Genomic DNA, 20,409 nt, shown 5'->3' on the forward strand with positions numbered 1-20,409 from the left:
GGGAATGTGGAACTGAGCCACGACAGATCAGCCATGATCTTATTGAATGGCGGGGCAGGCTCGAAGGGCTAGATGGCCTACTCCTGCTCCTATTTCTTATGTTCTTATGTTAATAGGAGGGCAGTAGTCAGTGCTGAGGGGGAGTGACACTGAACAAAAGGGACAGTGGCCATTCGTGGGAGGGATGACTCGTGTTGGGGTAAGGCAGAGGAACTGAATATAGGAAACAAAAGTGGGGGAGGGGGAGTCAAGATGGAGGAGAAAGTTCACTGACTAAAGTTGTTAACTCAACATTGAGTCCAGAAGGCTGTAATTAGCCCACATGGAAGATGAGATGTTGTTCCTCCAGTTTGCATTGGGCTTCACTGGAACATTGCAGAATGGACATATGGGCATGGGAGCAGGATGCTGATTTGAAGTGCAAAAGCCTGGTCACATCATTCCTTAAGCAGAAACCCCTGCCCTCTTGCAAGCAGAGAGCAGAGAGTTCTACCCCGACTCTGGCAGGATCCTGATAGTTGAGGTTGCCAACAGTCCAGGATTAGCCAACAATCTCCTGGAATTAAGGATTATTCTAAAGGGTACTGCTAGGAGCAATCCTTAGAGAAACAACTTCAGGGAAATCAAAAGAGCTGTGTTTTTACAAAATATTATTTGAACATCTTTGGAGTAAAGGGTGTTAACCAACAGTGCAGAATTAGGCAATCAGATAATAATGCTTGGTTTCCAATCGGCCAGGAAAGTGGGTCACCATGAATATTGATATGTTGGGTGACCAATAGTGGATGTGTGTAGGCCAGAGTCCAAGTGATGGAATCTCCAGGAATATGTTCAATCATAGTTGGCATCTCGATTGGCAGCAGTTTACAGGACAGAAGACTATTGCCTTAAGTTTAGAAGATTGAGGAATTAATTTATTGAGATGTTTAATATGATAAAGGGGTTCAATAGGATAGAAATAAACTTTTCCAATTGTGGGAGGGAGTCAAGAATAAAGGGGCAGAACAGTAACCTTTGAGTGTAGCTGTTCAGGGTAATGTCAGAAAGTAAAACTCACAGCCGTCTCAAGGGGCTTTTTCAGGATTAAGATCGCCAGATTTTTGTTGGGTGAAGGGTATCAAAGGAGAGGGAAAACAGTTGGGTGAATGGAGTCGGGCACAAATCAACCAGAATTGAAAGGGGAACAAGATCAGCAGAGTGAATGGCCTTCTCTTGTCCTTCTGAAGTTGCATTTAAACAGCAGCTTTCACATCATCAGAACATCTGGAAGTGTCTCCCAGCCAAATAATTATTTAAGATGATTATTTACAGTCTCATGGACAAATACAGCTGGTAAGTTGTACACAGTGAAATCCTCCCAGAGATATGACTGGGGTGAAGTGCTTTAGTGATACTGGCTGAGGGATTACTTTTGGCCAGAGTACTGGGATAACTCTGCTCTTCTTCTATTGCCAATGAAGTGATAGGAACAGTAGAAATATACTTAATAATTCAGAGACTTAGAAACCAGCTGGACAGGAGAGCAAGTTACTAAAATAAGTGTTACAGATCAGTAAAGAATTTAAAATTCTAACAAAGTGCTGGTATTGTTGAGGACAGTATAGAAACAAGAGGGGTGAAATCAGAAAGGCAATAAGGAAAGCAAAGAGAGGGTGTGAAAGAATATTGATAAGCAAATTCAAGGACAACTCAAGATATTTTGTCAATACCTCAAGGCCTGAATTTCTCCCTTGCTGTGTGCTCACAATCAGCAGGCCTGAGGTGGACGGAAACCTCCCTCCCAACTGAAACTGGCAGCTGACATCATTCACTCACTGACCAGCCAATCAACAGCCACTCAGCATGAAATTCATTCTCTGAGGGGGTGAGCACAGCTGGGGGGCGGCGGGGGGGGCGGGGGGTAGTGGAGGATGTTGGTGGAGGGGCAAGGGGAGGACGGGAGGGAGACAGTTTAGCACAACTAGAGGGAGGGGTTGGCACTGTCGGGGTTGCGTGGTGCGGGATCAACATGGCCGAGGGGCTAGAACTGCCAGTGGAGGGGAGCTAGCACAGCCAGGGGTAGGTGGTTGGCACAGCCAGGGCTAGGAGGTTGGCACAGCCAGGGGTGGGGGGAAGGAGGCTAGCGTGGGCAGATGTCTAGCATGGCCAAGGGAAGGAGGCTAGCACAGCCTGGAGGAGGGGTGCCAGCATTGCCAGGGATGGGGGGGGGTTCAGCATAGCCAAAGGAAGGGGGCTAGCACGGCCAGGGGAAGGGGCTAGCACAGCCAGGGGAAGGGGGATAGGCATGTGGCACAGCCAGGGGTGAGGGATTTAGCACGGCTAGGAGGAGGGGGTTCAGCGCTGCTGGGGATGGGGGGGGTCAACACAACCAAGGGAAGGGGGCTAGCACAGCCAGAAGGGGACTAGGCATGGCAGGGGTAGGGGTCTAGCATGTCCAAGGGTAGGGGAGGCTAGTACTGCCAGGAGTTGGGGCTCAGCATGGGTAACGGTAGGGAGCTAGCACAGCCAGGGGTAGGGAGTGGGCATGGTCAGGGGTAGAGATTTGGAACAACCAGGGGTAGGGGATAGGCACAACCGGGGGAGGAGTCCAGGGGTAGGGGGTTGGCACGATCAGGGTGGAGAGCTGGCATGGCCTGTTGGAGTGAGCTGCAGGCTGGAGGGCTTAAAAAGATAGGAGGAAGCACACAATTAAAGTGGTGGAAAGAAGGTTTGTGAGATTGTGCTGTGGCATATCTGGAAATGCCTCTAGGAGAGAAGCCTCCTCACTTACATTGGAATACGAGCAATATGGTTTACAGAGAAAGCAAGATAGTGCAGAGTTACACAAGAAATGTTACTCCTCCATCCACACTCCTTGCTTCATCTTCAGCCTTATTTCCCACCCTGCGATCACAAAGTGCAAATTGTATGACTCCTCCTGACTGTCCCTGACTGTAAAAAACACAAATCTCTTTAGTAGAGAAATGGTGTTGGGGAATTTGATGGGATTGAAGGCTGATAAATCCCAAGGGACTGATAATCTATATCCCAGTTTACTTAAGGAACTGGCCCTAGAAATAATGGATGCATTGATGGTCATCTTCTGAAATTCTGTAGACTCTGGAACAGACCCTGCAGATTGGAGGGTAGTTAACGTAAGCCCACTATTTTAAAAAGGACGTAGAGAGAAAACTGAATTCTAGACATCAGCAGTGGGGAAGTTCTAGAATCTTGGAAAGCAGTGACAAAATCGGACAGAGTCAGCATGGATTTACAAAAGGGAAATCATGCTTGCCAACCCTACTGGAATTCTTCAAGGATGTAACTAGTAGAGTTGATGAGGGAGAGCTAGTGGATGTGATTTATTTGGACTTTTGACTAGGTTCACCTAAGAGATTAGTGTGTAAAGTTAAAGTGTGTGAGATTGGGATAGTGTACTGAGATGGATAGAAAAGTGGTTGGCAGACAGGAAACAAAGATTAGGAACAAACAGATCTTTTTCCCAATGAATTAAAATGTCTTTGCTAAGTGCAGCACTGTTTTCTGTGAACTTATCTCACAGTGCTTCTAAAACTCAAACAGAACCAGTAAAAATAAATCTCAACAAATCTGAAGGCAAAGCTGGGACATCCTTGGATCTGCTGAATGCATGTTTAGTTGTGCATGTTTAAGAGGAGGGTCATGGAGAGGTTGTTCAAGGTGGGGAAAGGTTTCTGTTTTTAATTTCTTGTATTGGGCACTCCTTAAAAACAGTGCCCCAATCTTTTACAACCAAAGTTGCTGTCAGGACAGGCTCATACAGAGACCACCCTGCCAGCGTGACATCAGGGGACCCACCCCCTCATTTTGTTTGGCTACATGTGGAAGAGGGCGACTGGGAAAACTGCCGTTGGGGCTAGCGGCTGAGACACTCTGCCTTTTTTAAAGAAAGTTCTACCCTATGTTTATTGACGAGTCGGAGCGATACAAATCCAAGCTACAGCCTGACATGGGCGCTATACCCTTGCTGACTTCTTCCAGACTCTTCTACACAGAGGCTATTATCATGTGACTGATGTGGGTGGTACAGCAGAGTGTCAATCTAGACTGCAGTCTTACATAGGGTTCAGTGGGGAAATTCTGATACCAGGAGTTTTTTAGTCTACTATCCCAGCAGAACTTTTCCTATTCAGTGGGAATGCTGATGCCAGTGGCGTATGAAGCAGCACACAATGTACTTACAAACGAGACAGTTACCAAACCTCTGAAATTCTCTGGGGAAGCTGAGATCAGACATTGTGCAAAACAACTTCCAAGAACCACAAGCATTTGAAAATTACCTGCACCTTTTACTCACTTCCTCCTCAATCTGTCATAGGTTTGGAATGGAATGAAGTATGTTATTGGTTTGTTTTCTGTTTGAGAAACTGAAGCTGAATTTGAACAGCAGGCTGAGGACAAAACTGTGTTTGCTCTCCGCTAATACTTAGCCTGCTGTCTTTTACACTGATTTCTCCCTGAGTGCAATAAAATTATGTGTGGACTTGAATTACAGAGTCACGGAACCCTTTGGCCCAAGTCTGCACTGATGTATGAAATGCCCTGACCCGTCCACCTAATCCCACTTGCCAGCACTTGGCCCATAACCTTGAATGTTATGGCGTGTCAAGTACTCATCCAGGTTCTTTTTTAAAGGATGTGAGGCATCCCGCCCCACCACCCTCCCAGGCAATGCATTCCTGACTGTCTCCACCCTCTGAGTAAAAAGGTTTTTCCTCAAATCTCCTCTAAACCTCCCACCCCTCACTTTTAACTTTTGTCCCCTCATAACTGGCCCTTCAGCTGAGGGGAACAGCTGCTTCCAATCCATCCTATCCATGCCCCTCATAACCTTGAACACCTCAATCAGGTCGCCCCTCAGTCTTCTCTGCTCCAGAGAAAACAACCCAAGCCTATCCAACCTCTCTTCATAACTTAAATGTTTAATTTCAAAAGATGTTTGATCGGGAACACTGACTAGAATTGTTGGCAAAATTAAAGCCAATAGTAAAGAGGCAGCAGTTGCCGGGATACAAAACTGGGGAAGAGACAAAGCAGAGGATTGTGCTGAGGGTTTGTTTTACAGACTGAAGAGAATATACAGCGATATTCCCCTTGGGTCAGTGTTGAGATCGCAGGTCTTTCCGATATATATTAATGACCTGGAGTTAGTTATACCGAACATCATTTCAAAGTTGCAGATGACACAGAACTCAGAAATGAAGTAAACAACAAGGAAGATAGTAATGGAATTCAGGCGGGCGGAGGCTGACTGAAATGGAAAGACATATGGCAAATGAAATTTAACACAGGGAAGTCTCAAATGGAATATTTTGGCGGGAATAATGAGGAGAAGCAGTATAAACAAAATGGACCATTTTAATGGAGGTGTAGGAATTCAGAGTATATATACACAAGTCTTAGAAGGAACAGGATAAGTTAAGACTAATAAAAAGCCATATAGGTCCTTGGGTTTATAAATCATAGAATCAAAGAACAAAGAAAATTACAGCACAGGAACAGGCCCTTGGCCCTTCAAGCCTGCACTGACCATGCTGCCCAACTGAACTAAAATCCCCTACCCTTCCGGGGACCAAAACCCTTAATTCCCATCGTATTCATGTATTTTTCCCAACGCCCCTTAAAAGTCACAATCATATCTGTTCCACTGCCTTCCTCAGCAGCAAGTTCTGGGACCTACCACCCTCTGCCTCACACATCTCCTGTAAACCTTGCCCCTTGCACCTTAAACCTATGTCCCCTAGTAATTGACTCTTTAACCCTGGGAAAAAGCCTCTGACTATCCACTCTGTCCATGCCCCTCATAATCTTGTAGACTTCTATCAGGTCACTCTTCAACCTCCGTCGTTCCAGCGAGAACAAACTAAGTTCCTCCAACCTCTCCTTATAGCTAATGCTCTCCAAATCAGGCCACATCCTCATAAATCTTTTCTATATTCTCTCCAAAGCCTCCATATCCTTCTGGTAGTGTGGCAACGAGAATTAAACACTACATTCCGAGTAGGCCAAATTAAGGCTCTATAAAGCTCAACATGACTTGCCAATTTTTAAACTCAGTGCACCAGCCGATGAAGGCAAGCATGCCGTATGCCTTCTTGACTACCTTCTCCATCTGCATTGCCACTTTCAATGACCTGTGTATCTGTACACCCAGATCCCTTTGCCTATCAGTACTCTTAAGCGTTCTGCTATTTACTGTATATTTCCTTTCTGTATTAGACCTTCCAAAATGCATTACCTCACATTTGTCCAGACTAAGCTCCATCTGCCATCTCTCCGCCCAAGTCTCCAACCAGTCTATATCTTGCTGTATCCTGTGATGGTTCTCATTGCTATCTGCAAATCCACCAGCCTTTGTGTCATCTGCAAACTTAATAATCAAACCGGTTACATTTTCCTCCAAATCATTTATATTTTTACAAACAGCAAAGGTCACAGCGCTGATCTCTGAGGAAATCCACTTGTCACAGCCCTCCATTCAGAATTGCGCCCTTCCATTGCTACCCTCTCTTCTTTGACCAAGCCAGTTTTGTATCCACCTTGCCTGCTCACCTCTGATCCCATGCGACTTCACCTTCTGCACCAGTCTGCCATGAGAGACCTTGTTAAAGGCCTTCCTGATGTCCATGTAGACAACATCCACTGCCTGATCCTCATCAATCATCTTCATCACTTCCTCAAAAAATTTAATCAAATTGATTAGACACGACCTCCCCTTGACAAACCCATATTGCCTCTCACTAATACATCCACTTATTTCCAAGTGGGAGTAAATCCTGTCTCGAAGAATTCTCTCCAATAGTTTCCATACAACTGATGTAAGGCTCACCAGCCTGTAATTATCTGGATTATTCTTGCAATCCTTCTTAAACAAAGGAACAACACTGGCTATTCTCCAATGTTCTGGGACCTCCCCTAGAACCAGCAAGGATACAAACATTTCTCTCAAGGTCCCAGCAATTTCCTCCCTCGCCTCCGTCACTATTCTGGGGTATATCCCATCAGGCCCTGGGGACTTATCTATCTTAGTGTTTCTTAAGAACCCCAAAACCACCTCCTTTTTGAGCTCAACATGACTCAAACCGTCTACACACCCTTCCCCAGACTCATCATCCACCAAGTCCTTCTCTTTGGTCAATACTAACGCGAAGTATTCATTTAATACCTCACCCATTTCCTCTGGCTCCACAGATAGATTGTCTCCCCTGACCTTGATTGGGCCAACCCTCTCCGTGGCTACCCTCTTGATCTTTATATATGTATAAAAAGCCTTGGGATTTTCCTTAAACATGCTGGCCAATGTTTCTTCGTGACCCTTTTACTCCTTGCTTAAGTTTCTTTCTACTTTCCTTGTATTCTACACTTGTTTCGTATGTTCCCTTGACAAATGCTTCCTTTTTCTCTTTGACTAGGCTCACAATATCTCTCGTTATCCAAGGTTCCCAAAACTTGCCCTACTTATCCTTCATCCTTACAGGAATGTGCCAGTCATAGAATCGCTATTGGGCAAAAGGAGGCCATTTGCCCCATTGAGTCTACTTCAACTCTCTGAAAGAAGAGGGTCCTCCCCTCCACCCTATCCCTGTAACTCTGTGCATTTACCATGGTTAATCCACCTAACTTACATATCTTGAAAAACCAAGGGGCAATTTATCATGACCAATCCCTCTAACGTGGACATATTTGGAACGTGAGAGGGAACTGGAGCACCCGGAGGAAACCCATGCAGACACAGGGAGAACATGCAAACTCCACATTGTCACTCAAACCTGGAATTGAAATGGACCTCCGGTGCTGTGAGGCAGCAGTGCTAATCACTGTGCCACCCTGCTGCTCCTATAGTACTAAAGTTGTACTGAACTTTTATAAGTCACTGGTTAGGCTCCAGCTGGTGTGTTGTCTCCAATTCAGTTCTGGGCACTACATTTTAGGAAGGTTGTCAAGGCCTTGGGGCAGCAATGGTATGGCTGGTGGGAAGGAGGGGGGAGAGACCGGCGAGGGAGGGGGGAGAGGCCAGGAGGGGGAGAGAGGGAAGAGGCAGAGGGGGATGGGGGAAGGCTAGGAGGGGGAGAGAGGGGAGAGGCCATTGTGGGGGGGAATGAGGGAAGGCCAGGAGGACGGGAGAGGCCGGGGGGGTGGGGGAGGGATGGTGGTAGGCTGGCTGGGGAGGGGGGGATGGGGTAAGACTGGGGTGGGGCAGGGGAGGGGAGGAGTTGCAGCAAGGTCTTCAGTTATGAAGAATGGCTGCAAAAGCTGCCATTATTCTCTTTAGAGCTGAGAAGACTGAGGGGAGATTCAATATAAGTGTTCAAATGAAGAAGGTTTTGACAGAATAAATAAGGAGAAACTGTTTCCAGTGGCAGGAGGGTCAGTAACCAGAGGGACACAGATTTAACCAAACTGCCAGAAGAAGAATGAGGAAATATTTATTTGCGCTGCGAGTTGTTTGATCTGGAATACATTGTCGGGAGAAGTGGCAAAAGCAAATTCAATGGTAACTTTCAAAAGGAAAACTGAATAAATATGTGAGGGTAACTTTTGCAGGGATTTGGAGAAAGTGCAGGGGATTGAGTCTAATTGGATAGTTTGACCAAAAAGTCATACAGATCTGATGGGTTAATGGCCTCCTTCTGTACTGTATCATTCTATGCTTTTGGAATTCTTTCGGGGCCTCAGCTCCACAGGAGTTGGGTGCCCTGACTCTGACCTCATTCATATTAATTGAAAGTATAATTGTATTCAGGTGGTGGCCATTAAATGGGGACTTATCTGGGCTCACATAAAGTTGAAACTATGGTTGGTTGATGGAATTACAATATATATAATGTGTTTCTCTGCAAATAAAAGCTTGTAAATGTACCAAGACCTGGCCCCAGTCCTACCCTTCACCACATGGCTTTCTGTATTGTGATGTAGAGATGCCGGCATTAGACTGGGGTAAACACAGTAAGAAATCACACAATAACAGGTTAAAGTCCAACTAGTTTATTTGATAGTAATCCCACTAGCTTTGCGGAAGTGATGTTCCTTTGTCAAGTGTGTCCTTCTCTGATCAGAACCTTCCACACACCTGAAAAGGAACAGCGTTTCCGAAAGCCTGTGGGATTACTATCAAATAAACTGGTTGGACTTTAACCTGATGTTGTGAGACTTCTTACTGTACTTTCTGTATTGTAACAATCCACATGACCATTCTTCCTGTAGGAATCTGGATGGTGGTTATTCAGTTTTGGAGAACATCATGGGGCAGCTGAGTTTGTTACTTTCTGATGCAGACAGGGAGAAAGCTTCCAACAGAAAGTTCAGCTGCAGTTCTTCTCTGAAAATGCCTGAGACACTGACCCTAACTGTAGCTCTTAACCCCAGCATTGACTGGGATGAGCCACTTCGACACAGACAAAGAGTGAAATCTGTGCATGTCTCAAACCTTTGCTGACACATTAAAGAAGTGTGGTGTGCTCTGTTTATTATAGAACCATAGAATCTGCAGCTGTAACCACTGTTCCACCATGCCGCCCCTTGGCACTGATATCAATTATAATCTTGACCTGTGTTTCTGCACCTCTGATGAATCTCAGCGCAATGTCAGTTCCAGTGACCACTGTGATTTAGCTGATCATTAGCTGACCCCACTAATTGTCATCAGATAGATCGGAAGCTAAATTTTTACCTGCAGGTTCTTCCAGGCAGGCAGTCTGTAATGACCCTAAAGAGTAAAAAATAACAAGGCTGTACTGATCCTCACAGGAAGTCTGAGGCTGTAACATCCAGAAGGCCAGTCATGTTAAACAGAAAAGCACAGTGAATTCAGCTAAAGAGTGGGTGTCCTTTATGTAACCAATGTTAATTGAGCACCGAGTGCGTTTGTATTATAAGTCAGCAGATATTCTGGGTTCAATACATAGCAAGCAACAACCGAGATGGGTGTAAGATGTACAGTTTTTATAATGCTTTTATGATTGCTCAGGATACAGGGAGATGGCATTCAAATCAGTTTCACTTGTGCAATGTATTAACTGAAAAATTAAGCGGAACATTGTGGCGTTCCCTGTCAGTGAGTCAGACATCGTGCTGTCTCTGAGGATCTTCCAGCTTGTTGGAATAATCATTCTTTGTTCCACTGTAAATGTGTTTTCCTCTTGTTAATCTGCATCATAATCTTTTCCTGACCGCTTGACTCCTCCCTGATCCTCAGATTGCTCTCTGATCCTGGGCTCTGGAAGTAAAATTGCAAACATTTGCACTGCAACATCTATGTTTATTCCCCGCTTCTATCTGCCCCCCTCTCTGCCAGACATTTCCTCCCATCACTAGCTGCTTCTCTTTCATTTCTGTACCCCTCTTGCAAACTCATCTCTTCAATCTTCTACTCTAGTTCCAGCTGCCAAGGGTTCACTGGTTCCAGCATTCCTGGATTTAACCAGGTCCAGACTGGTGGGGTTTTCAACCAAATTTAACATTGTCAGGCTAACCAGGTCCAGCCAGGTGTTAACCAGGTCCAGCATTGCCAGGATTAGAGTCATAGGTCATAGACTCATAGAGGGTTCCAGCATGGAAACAGGCCCTTTGGCCTAACTTATCCATGCCTCCTTTTTTTTAAAGACTAGGCTAGTCACAATTGCCCACTCTTGGCCCATATCCCTCTATACCCATTGTACCCATGAAACTGCCTAACTGCTTTTTAAAAGACAGAACTGTATTCGCCTCCACTACTACCTCTGGCAGCTTATTCCAGACACTCATCACTCTCGATGTGAAAAAATTGCCCTTCTGGACACTTTTTTATCTCTCCCATCTCACCTTAAATCTATGCCCTTTGGTTTAGACTCCCCTACCTTTGGGAAAAGATATTGACTATCTAGCTGATCTATGCCCCTCATTATGTTATAGACCTCTATAAGATCACCCCTAAACCTCCTACACTCCAGAATAAAAAAAGTCCTAGTCTATCCAACTTCTCCTTATAATTCAAACCATCAAGTCCTGATAGCATCCTAGTAAATCTTTTCTGCACTCTTTCTATTTAATAATATCATTTCTATAATAGGGTGACAGAACTGTACACAATATTCAAAGTGTGATCTCACAAATGACTTGTACAACTTCAACAAGATATCCCAACTCCTGTATTCAGTGTTCTGACCAATGAAACCAAGCATGCTGAATGCATTCTTCACCACTCTGCCCACCTGTGACTCCACTTTCAATGAGCTATGAACTGTACCCTTAGATCTCTTTGCTCTATAATTCTCCCCAATGCCCTATCATTAACTGAGTAAGTCCTGCCCTGGTTCAATCTACCAAAATGCATCACCTCGCATTTATCTAAATTAAACTCGATCTGCCATTCATCAGCCCATTGGCCCAATTGATCAAGATCCCATTGCAATCCAAGATAACCTTCACTGTCCACTCTGCCACCAATTTTGGTATCATCTGCAAACTACCTAACCATGTGTCCTAAATTCTCATGCAAATCATTAATATAAGTAACAAATAACAGTAGACCCAGCACCGATCCCTGAGGCACACGGCTGGTCACAGGCCTCCAGTTTGAAAAACAACCGAAGCCAATTTTGTATACATTTAGCTACCTCACCCTGGAACCAGTGAGATTTAATCTTATGCAACAACCTACCATATGGTACCTTGTGAAAGCCGTTGCTAAAGTCCATGTAGACAACATCAACTGCACTGGTCTCATCTACATTCTTGGTTACTTGTTCAAAAACTTAATTAAATTTATGAGACATGATTTTCCACTCACAAAGTCATTCTGACTGTCTGTAATCAGTCTCTGCCTCTCTAAATGGCTGTAGATCCTGTCTCTCAAAATACCTTTCAACAATTTACCCACAACAGATGTGAGGCTCACCAGCCTGTAGTTCCAAGGCTTTCCCCTGCCGCCCTTCTTAAACAAAGGCACAACGTTTGCCACCCTCCTATCTTCAGACCTCACCTATGGCTGTCGATGATTCAAATATCTCTGCTAGGGGACCTGCAATTTCCTCCCTAGCCTCCCACAAAGTCCTGGGATACACTTCAATAGGTCCCGGGGATTTATCTACCTTGACGCACTTTAAGACTTCCAGCACTTCCTTCTCTGGAATATATACATTCCTCAAGACGTAACTATTTATTTCCCCAAGTTCCCTAACATCCATGCTTTTCCTAACAGTAAATACTGATGAGAAGTATTCATTTAGGATCTCACCCATCTCTTCTGGATCCACACACAGATGACTTTGTTGATCCTTAAGCGGCCCTACTCTCTCCTTTGTTACTCTTTAGATCTTTATGTATTTGTAGGAGCTCTTTGGATTCTCCTTTGCCTTACTTGCCAAAGCAATCTTGTGTCCCCTTCTTGCCCCCCTGATTTTTCTCTTAACTGTACTCCTACACCCCCTATACTCTTCAAGGGATTCACTTGATCCCAGCTGCCTATGCATGTCATGTGCCTCCTTCTTCTTCTTCACCAGGGCTTCAATATCCTGAGTCATCCAGGGTTCCCTATTTCTATCAGCCTTGCCCTTCTAAGAGGAATGTGCTCACCTGAACGCTGGTTCACACACTTTTGAAAGTTTCCCACTTACCAGACGTCCCTTTGCCAGCCAACAGACTCACCCAATTAACAATGGGTTAACCTGGTCCAGCCCTGCCAGGGTTAACCAGGTTCAACCCTGCTAGGTTTAACCTGGTCCAGCCTTGCCAGGGTTAACCCGGTCCAGTCCTGCCAGGGTTAACCAGGTCCCACTTTGCAAGGGTTAACCAGGTTCAGCCTTGCCAGGGTTCACCAGGTCCAGCCCTGCCAGGGTTATCCCAGTCCAGCCCTGCCAGGGTTAACCCGGTCCAGCCCTGCCAGAGTTAACCAAGCTCCTCTTGAACTGGCAGTTTGTTGTTAATTCAAGGTTTGGCTGTTGGTTGATTTCACCCAGCCTCCTGGCACTGGAGGAGTAGACACAGACTGTCTGCCTCTTCCTGTGCTGGAATTTATCCGTCTCTGGGGCACTGTGCAAATCATGGAGCCCACGTGTGGTGGCTACTCTAGATCCTTGAGTGTTCGCCGCAAATTCCTTCCAGAAAATTCTTTGGATATCTGGAAAGTTAATTAACTGAGTGAGGCACACGCACTTTGCAATGGCCAAGAGGCATTGGGCAGAGCAGCCAAGCTCACAGCTAAACACTCAGGAATCTCATGCATGGACTGGTGCAGAATAGATTTCAGTCAGGTTTAACAGATGCAATGGAATTACTGTAACAAATTCTCGCTAACCTCTCATCACCCTTCACATGTGTTGTTTCATGCAATCTTTCCCCATCAAAGGTTTTAGTCATGGAACAAAGTTTCCTTCCAGAACTTTACACCATCTCCCTCGTAACTTGTGCCTCTAGCTCTCCATTTCACCCTTGACCTGCCATAACCTATTGTTCCCTAAACTGTTTTGTCCCCTCTACTTTTGACACCATAGGGTAGCAGGATTGTATGGAGCCTACAAGAAGTGGAATCGTGGCCTGTGGGACAATAGAATTTAGCAGGGTGAAATTCTGACCTCCCAGTGGCAGGTTGAGATGCGGAGATTCTGTCAGTGAGTACCTGGGGTGGCCTGTGGAAGGTTAGTATTTGTAACACTAAAGAATGAACAAAAAAAATCATTTTTTCTTCCATAACAAAGGAAATGTCCCTAAATCTCCTGTGAGCACCAACATGTCAACTATGAGAAACACCAGTACAAGCTGCTCCGCGACTGAGCTTGTCTCAATAATTAACAATGAGACACACATGAATAAAGTGAAAGCAATGAAATATTTACAAATGAAATTTGAATATGAAACAATAGCCAGCCCTCCATGGTGCTCTCAATAAGACTCATTTGATTAGAATGGCATTGGGCAGGAAAGTTGTGACTATGATGCAGTCTGCCTGTTTGTCTCTTTTACAGCCAATCCATAGCAAGGGCATTGCCAGGCTAGGTTTCACTGTTAAAACCCACCTCCCTCCATGGAATCACACATCTTTCCAGTGCATGCTGCCACACTGTCAATTTTAATTATAATCACTGGGAAACAGGGTAAAGCAAGAGAGCTAATGTGGCGCACATTCCACCATTGGGAATGTCACACCACTGACAAAATTCTGCCCCTTATTCCATCTTTTGTTCCCCCATTTCCATCCCTGCTCTAAAAATAATTGGTGTCATCATCTATGTCCAAGCAAGATTGAACGTATACAGCAGGAGTTTCCAATGCTTTCCCTCTCAACTAAAGGCAAGAACAGACTGAAGCTGCCCTCCCGCATAACCAATAAAAGCCCCTCTTCCTTGCTTCACCTTGATCTCCTGTATTGAAGGATTTGATGAAATGTTCTCCTTAAATCACAAGCGTGTGCATTGCTGCTTCTATCTTTATTCCCCTTCTCTTTCTGCCCCCCAGTATCTGCCAACCACTAACCCCCCATCCTTCACTTTAGCTCTTTCTCATTAATCTCTTCAACCCAGGAGGGAACTTGTCTTCTTTAAAATCATCTCTTCTATCTTCAATTCTTGAGCATTCAGTTATCAGCTACCATTCTGGGCCTCTGTGATAACCCCCATGAGTTCCATGGGGAATCTCTAATTGACCTCCTTGAGGGGTGGTTGAATATAGAGTCATAGAGATTTACAGCATGGAAACAGGCCTTTTGGCTCAACTTGTCCATGCCGTCCTTTTTTTTTAACCCCAAAGCTAATCCCCATTACCTGCATTTGGCCATATTCCTCTATACCCATTGTACCCATGTAACTGTCTAAATGTTTTTTAAAAGACAACATTGTACCCACCTCTATTACTACCTCTGACAGCTTGTTCCAGACACTCACCACCCACTGTGTGAAAAAATTGTCCCCCTGGATCCTTTTGTATCTCTCCTCTCTCCCCTTAAACCTAAGACCTCTAGTTTTAGACTCTCCTACCTTTGGGAAAAGATACTGACTACCTAGCTGATATATGCCCCTCATTATTTTATAGACCTCGATAAGATCACCCCTCAGCCTTCTAGGCTCCAGAGGAAAAAGTCCCAGTCTATCCAGCCTCTCCTTATAACTCAAGCCATCAAGCCCCAGTAGCAATCTAGTAAATCTCTTCTGCACTCTTTCTAGTTTAATAATGTATTTTCTTTAATAGGGTGACCAGGACTGTACACAGTATTCCAAGTATGGCCTTAGCAATGTCTTGTACAACTTCTACAAGACATCCCAACTCCTGTATTCAATGTTCTGACCAATGAAACCAAGCATGCTGAATGCATTCCTCATCACTCTGAATATGAGTTCCCTTGGTAACAGAAAATGGTCTGCCCAGGTGGAACTTGTCACCTGAACGCTTTATAAGGCAGACATTGGGAAGGTCTGTAGAGCTATTGTCCCAGATGGGACTTGTGTGTCCCAAAAGATGTAACCTCAAAAGGCATAACTCTGGAAGATGAAAGGTTACTTTACTTACAATGGACTCATTGTAAAGTAAAAAGTAAAGTTAAACACAAAATAAAGCCACTATTCCCTGGCATACATACACAAGTCCCAAATTTCTTTTTACTTAAATAATTTGTCCAAATACATTATAATCTAAACACATTAAAAATTACAATCCAAATACATTATAACTTCACAATGATAACTTATTAAAACAACAAGCTGATATAATTACAATGTCAATGGTAAATATGCCTTCCTTAAGCAAAATCCTCCTGCCAAAGAAAATGGAGTCCATTGTCTTTCGGGACACTCAAGTCCCAACCAGGACAATAGCTCTACAGACCTTCCCAATGTCTGCCTCATAAAGCGTTCAGGTGACAAGTTCCACCTGGGCAGACCATTTTCTGTTACCAAGGGAACTCATATTCAGAGTGATGAGGAAGGCATTCAGCATGCTTGGTTTCATTGGTCAGAACATTGAATACAGGAGTTGGGATGTCTTGTAGAAGTTGTACAAGACATTGGTAAGGCCACACTTGGGATACTGTGTACAGTCCTGGTCACCCTATTATAGAAAGGATATTATTAAACTAGAAAGAGTGCAGAAGAGATTTACTAGATTGCTACTGGGACTTGATGGCTTGAGTTATAAGGAGAGGCTGGATAGACTGGGACTTTTTCCTCTGGAGCCTAGAAGGCTGAGGGGTGATCTTATAGAGGTCTATAAAATAATGAGGGACATAGATCAGCTAGATAGTCAGTATCTTTTGTTTTATTGTTAAATACCATTCCTTTCCAGTTGGCTTCCTGAGTTATTACATTGGTGACAAGGAACAGGCAGCACTTCAGATAACCTTGCCTTTCAATAAACCTGGTGAGATGGTGTAGTTAAGAAGAGATAGATAGGTTCTTGATTAACAAGGGGATCGGGGGTTATAGGAAAAAGGCAGGAGAATGGGGATGAGAATGGTAGAGCAGACTCAATGGGCCGAGTGGCCTAATTCTGCTCTTATGTCTTATGGTCTAAGACAGTAACTGGGAGATTTGAAAATGCCGCTGTTCGGAAAATTGGAACCGTGTGATGCGGGTGTGGAGTGTTATAATTCAGATCAGAAACTCCAAAATACTTTCTGAACTCTGTCTGAATCATAAGTTTTTTCACTTTGAATTTGGCTAGGATAAGCATGAGATGTTTCACTTCAGGGATGATTCAACTGACCCATTCCAGAGTTTTTACCAAGCAAAGTTTATTTAAGAATATAGTTAACATGTATAGAAAGAGAATTAGTAATAACTTTTACCAATTACAAACAAGCAAATACACAATCATGATATTGTATAAATTTAACAGCTAAATACCATTCCAAGCAAACAAATCCCATAAACAAAATCCTTGCCATTGGTTTAGCACAAAAAATATGCATGTTCACGTGACGCTGGAAATTAGTCCTTTGGTTGGATACTGCAGTTCTATTGATACACGCATAGATAAGCTTAAAACAGAATAGCTTCCTAAAACAGGAGAGAGAGAGAATCTAGTTACTTGCGAAAAACCATCAACAGCAGAATATTCACTCCAAGAAGGACTAGAGATCTGCTTCCAGCTAGTCAGCAGAATTTACAATACCAGGGAGAGAGAGAAAACCTGTCTGCCGCTTGAAAACTAGGACATCTTCTGACTCGAAAACCAAAACTGAAAATAATCCTTGGATTCATCTGGGGAAGAACCACCTGACTCTGACTGGAGTTTAACAATAAATCCTATTCCTTTTCAGCCGGGCTTCCCTGAGATATTACAGTCCCTGTGTCAGTGAGCTGGCATTGTCCATCTGCCCTAGTGAACTTCACACATATTCATACAACTGAGCTGTTGTTACCTCTCTGCCCTTTCTGTTTTTAAGATTAAGGATATTTTGTGTTATCACTTCTCAGCTCCATTTGAAATCTCTCCATTCTGAAAAAAGATACAAAAGTGTGAGGTCACGTACCAACCGACTCAAGAACAGCTTCTTCCCTGCTGCCATCACATTTTTGAATGGACCTACCTTGAACTAAATTGATCTTTCTCTACACCCTAATTATGACTGTAACATTACATTGTGCGCCTTCTTTCCTTCTCTGTGAACTGTATGCTTTGTCTGTGTAGTGCACAAGAAACAACAGTTTTCTCTGTATATATTAATACATGTGACAATAATAAACCAAATCAAAATACTGTGCTCACTCTAACCCTGAGTGGGAACCTTTCTGCAGCTCCTGTAAATGTGCTATCCTCAACTGTCCAACCCCTTGGAGTTCCGCTTTCCTTTTGTAAACATAGCTTGTTCCCATCATTGCTGCCTCCATCACCGATCCTCTCCTATCACCCCCACTCACCATCTCCCTCTGAACCCCCACCCACCAACCCCCTCTCCTCTCACCCACCCACCCACTCCCCCCTCCCTCTGACCCCTATCCAGTATGCCCTCCCTTAGAGACCCTTACTCATCAGCCCCTCCCCCACTGAACTCCATACAGGAACCTCCCTTAGAAACCTCCACCCTGCAACCCTTTACTCAGTGACGCTCTCCATGAACCCCACTCACTGATCGTCACCCAGCACCCCATCCTCTGACCCCCCCCCACCCCGTTCAGTGATGACCTTTGCTGCCTTTCTTCAGTGCCCATCTGTGCAATGAACTCTAGATTTACTCTATCCACTGTATGCCCTTTAGACCTTTGACCCTGGATTCCTACTATTCTCACTCTATCTCCAATCCCGACTGGACAGAGATGTTCTTCTGCAGAGATGGCAAAGAAACACAGTCTGGTCAGTCTGTCGTCCGGTCAGAACACCCAGATGAAAGCAAAATATTGTAGATGCTGGAATCTGAAATAGAAACAGAAAATGCTGGACAAACTCAGCAGGTCTGGCAGTGTCTGTGGCGAGAGAGCTAATGTTCTGAGCTCCGATCACAGTGTGGTTCAGGGCATTCTGAAAATCTGAACTAAGATTGGAAAAATAAACTGGAAATATGCAGCATGGCAGTTGGTGTGTCGAGAGAAATGGAACATTAGAGGCAAAGTCTTGCTTAGTTTGGTGCTCTTTCTGTCCCCGTTCCATAGATTCACTGACAAGCCTGTTATTTCCAGCATTTTCTGTTTTTCTTGCTGTCTATTTTATTTTTATTCTTTCTTCCAGTTTTCCATTCCAAGGATCTCTCTGGCTTTGAATAACCTACTCTGCCACAGCACTATTTCTGTTAACTCATCGAGAAATCATTCTCGGGGGGGAATGGGCAGGCACATAGGAAATGAAACTTAGTGCCAGGAACTTCAAAGAATTTTAGTAGGAAGAATGAGCAGAGACAAAGAGGCCCTAGGGGGAAATTAACATAAATCATTGAAGGTGGCAGGACAAATTGAGAAGATTTTTGGAAAAGCAGATGTGATTCTTGGTTTATTAATAAAGAGATTGAATAGAGGAATTATGTTAAACCCGTATAAAATACAGGTGACAGACCAGTTGGAATATTGAGTTAAAATCAGGATACAGTATCTTAGGAAGGATAGAGTCATTGAGTCATAGAGGTTTACAGCATGGAAACAGACCCTTCAGCCCAACTTGTCCATGCTGCCCTATTTTAAACCCCTAAGCTAATCACAATTGCCCGCATTTGGCCCATATCCTTTCATACCCATCTTACCTATGTAACTGTCTAAATGCTTTTTAAAAGTCAAAATTGTACCCGCCTATAATACTTTCTCTGACAGCTCATTCCAGACGCTCACTGCCCTCTGTGTGAAAAAATTGTCAAAATTAAACTCCATCTGCCATTCATCAGCCCATTGGCCCAACTGATCAAGATCCCGTTGCAGTCGGAGATAACCTTCTTCACTGTCCACTATGCTACCAATCATGGTGTCATCTGCAAACCTATTAAGCAGACCTCCTATATTCTCATCCAAATTATTAATATAAATGACAAATAACAGTGGACCCAGCACTGATCCCCAAGGCACACCACTGACACAGGCCTCCAGTTTGAAAGATAACCCTCCAAAACCATTCTTCATCTTCTGTCATCAAGCCAATTTTGTATCCATTTAGCCAACTCACCCTGAATCCTGTGAGATTCAACCTTATGCAACAACCTACCATGCGGTACCTTGTCAAAGGCCTTGCTAAAGTCCATGTAGACAACATCAACTGCACTGCCCTCACCTACCTTCTTGGTTACCCCTACAAAAAACTCAATCAAATTGGTGAAACATGATTTTCCACTTACAAAGAAATGCTGACTGTCCCTATTCAATCACTGAACTCTAAATGCCTGTAGATCCTGTCTCTCAAAATACCTTCCAACAACTTACCCACCACAGATGTGAGGCTCACTGGCCTGTAGTTCCCAGGCTTTTCCTTGCAGCCCTTTTTAAACAGAGGCACAACATTTGCCTCCCTCCAATCTTCAGGCACCTCTCCTATGACTATCGATGATTCAAATATCTCTGTGAGGAGACCTGCAATTTCCTCCCTAGCCTCTCACAATGTCTTGGTATACACTTCATTAGGTCCTGGGGATTTATGTATCTTGATATGCTTTAAGACTTCCAGCACCTTTCTCAGTAATATGTACACTCTTCAACACATCACTATTTATTTCTCCAAGTTTCCTAACATCCATGCTTTTCTCAACAGTAAATACTGATGAGAAATATTCATTTAGAATCTCACCCATCTTTTGTGGATCCGCACATAGATGATCTTGTTACTCCTTAAGAGGCCCTACTGTCTCCCTAGTTATTCTTTTGGCCTTTATGTATTTGTCGATGCTCTTTGGATTCTCCTTTGCTTTATCTGCAAAAACCCCTTTTTGCCCTCCTGATTTCTCTCTTAACTCTACTTCTATACCCCCTATACTCTTCAAGGGATGCACTTGATCCCAGCTGCCTATGCATGTCA

The sequence above is a fragment of the Carcharhinus amblyrhynchos genome, chromosome 26, assembly GCF_965287045.1.
Source record: "Carcharhinus amblyrhynchos chromosome 26, sCarAmb.v2.hapA, whole genome shotgun sequence".
Classification (NCBI taxonomy): domain Eukaryota; kingdom Metazoa; phylum Chordata; class Chondrichthyes; order Carcharhiniformes; family Carcharhinidae; genus Carcharhinus; species Carcharhinus amblyrhynchos.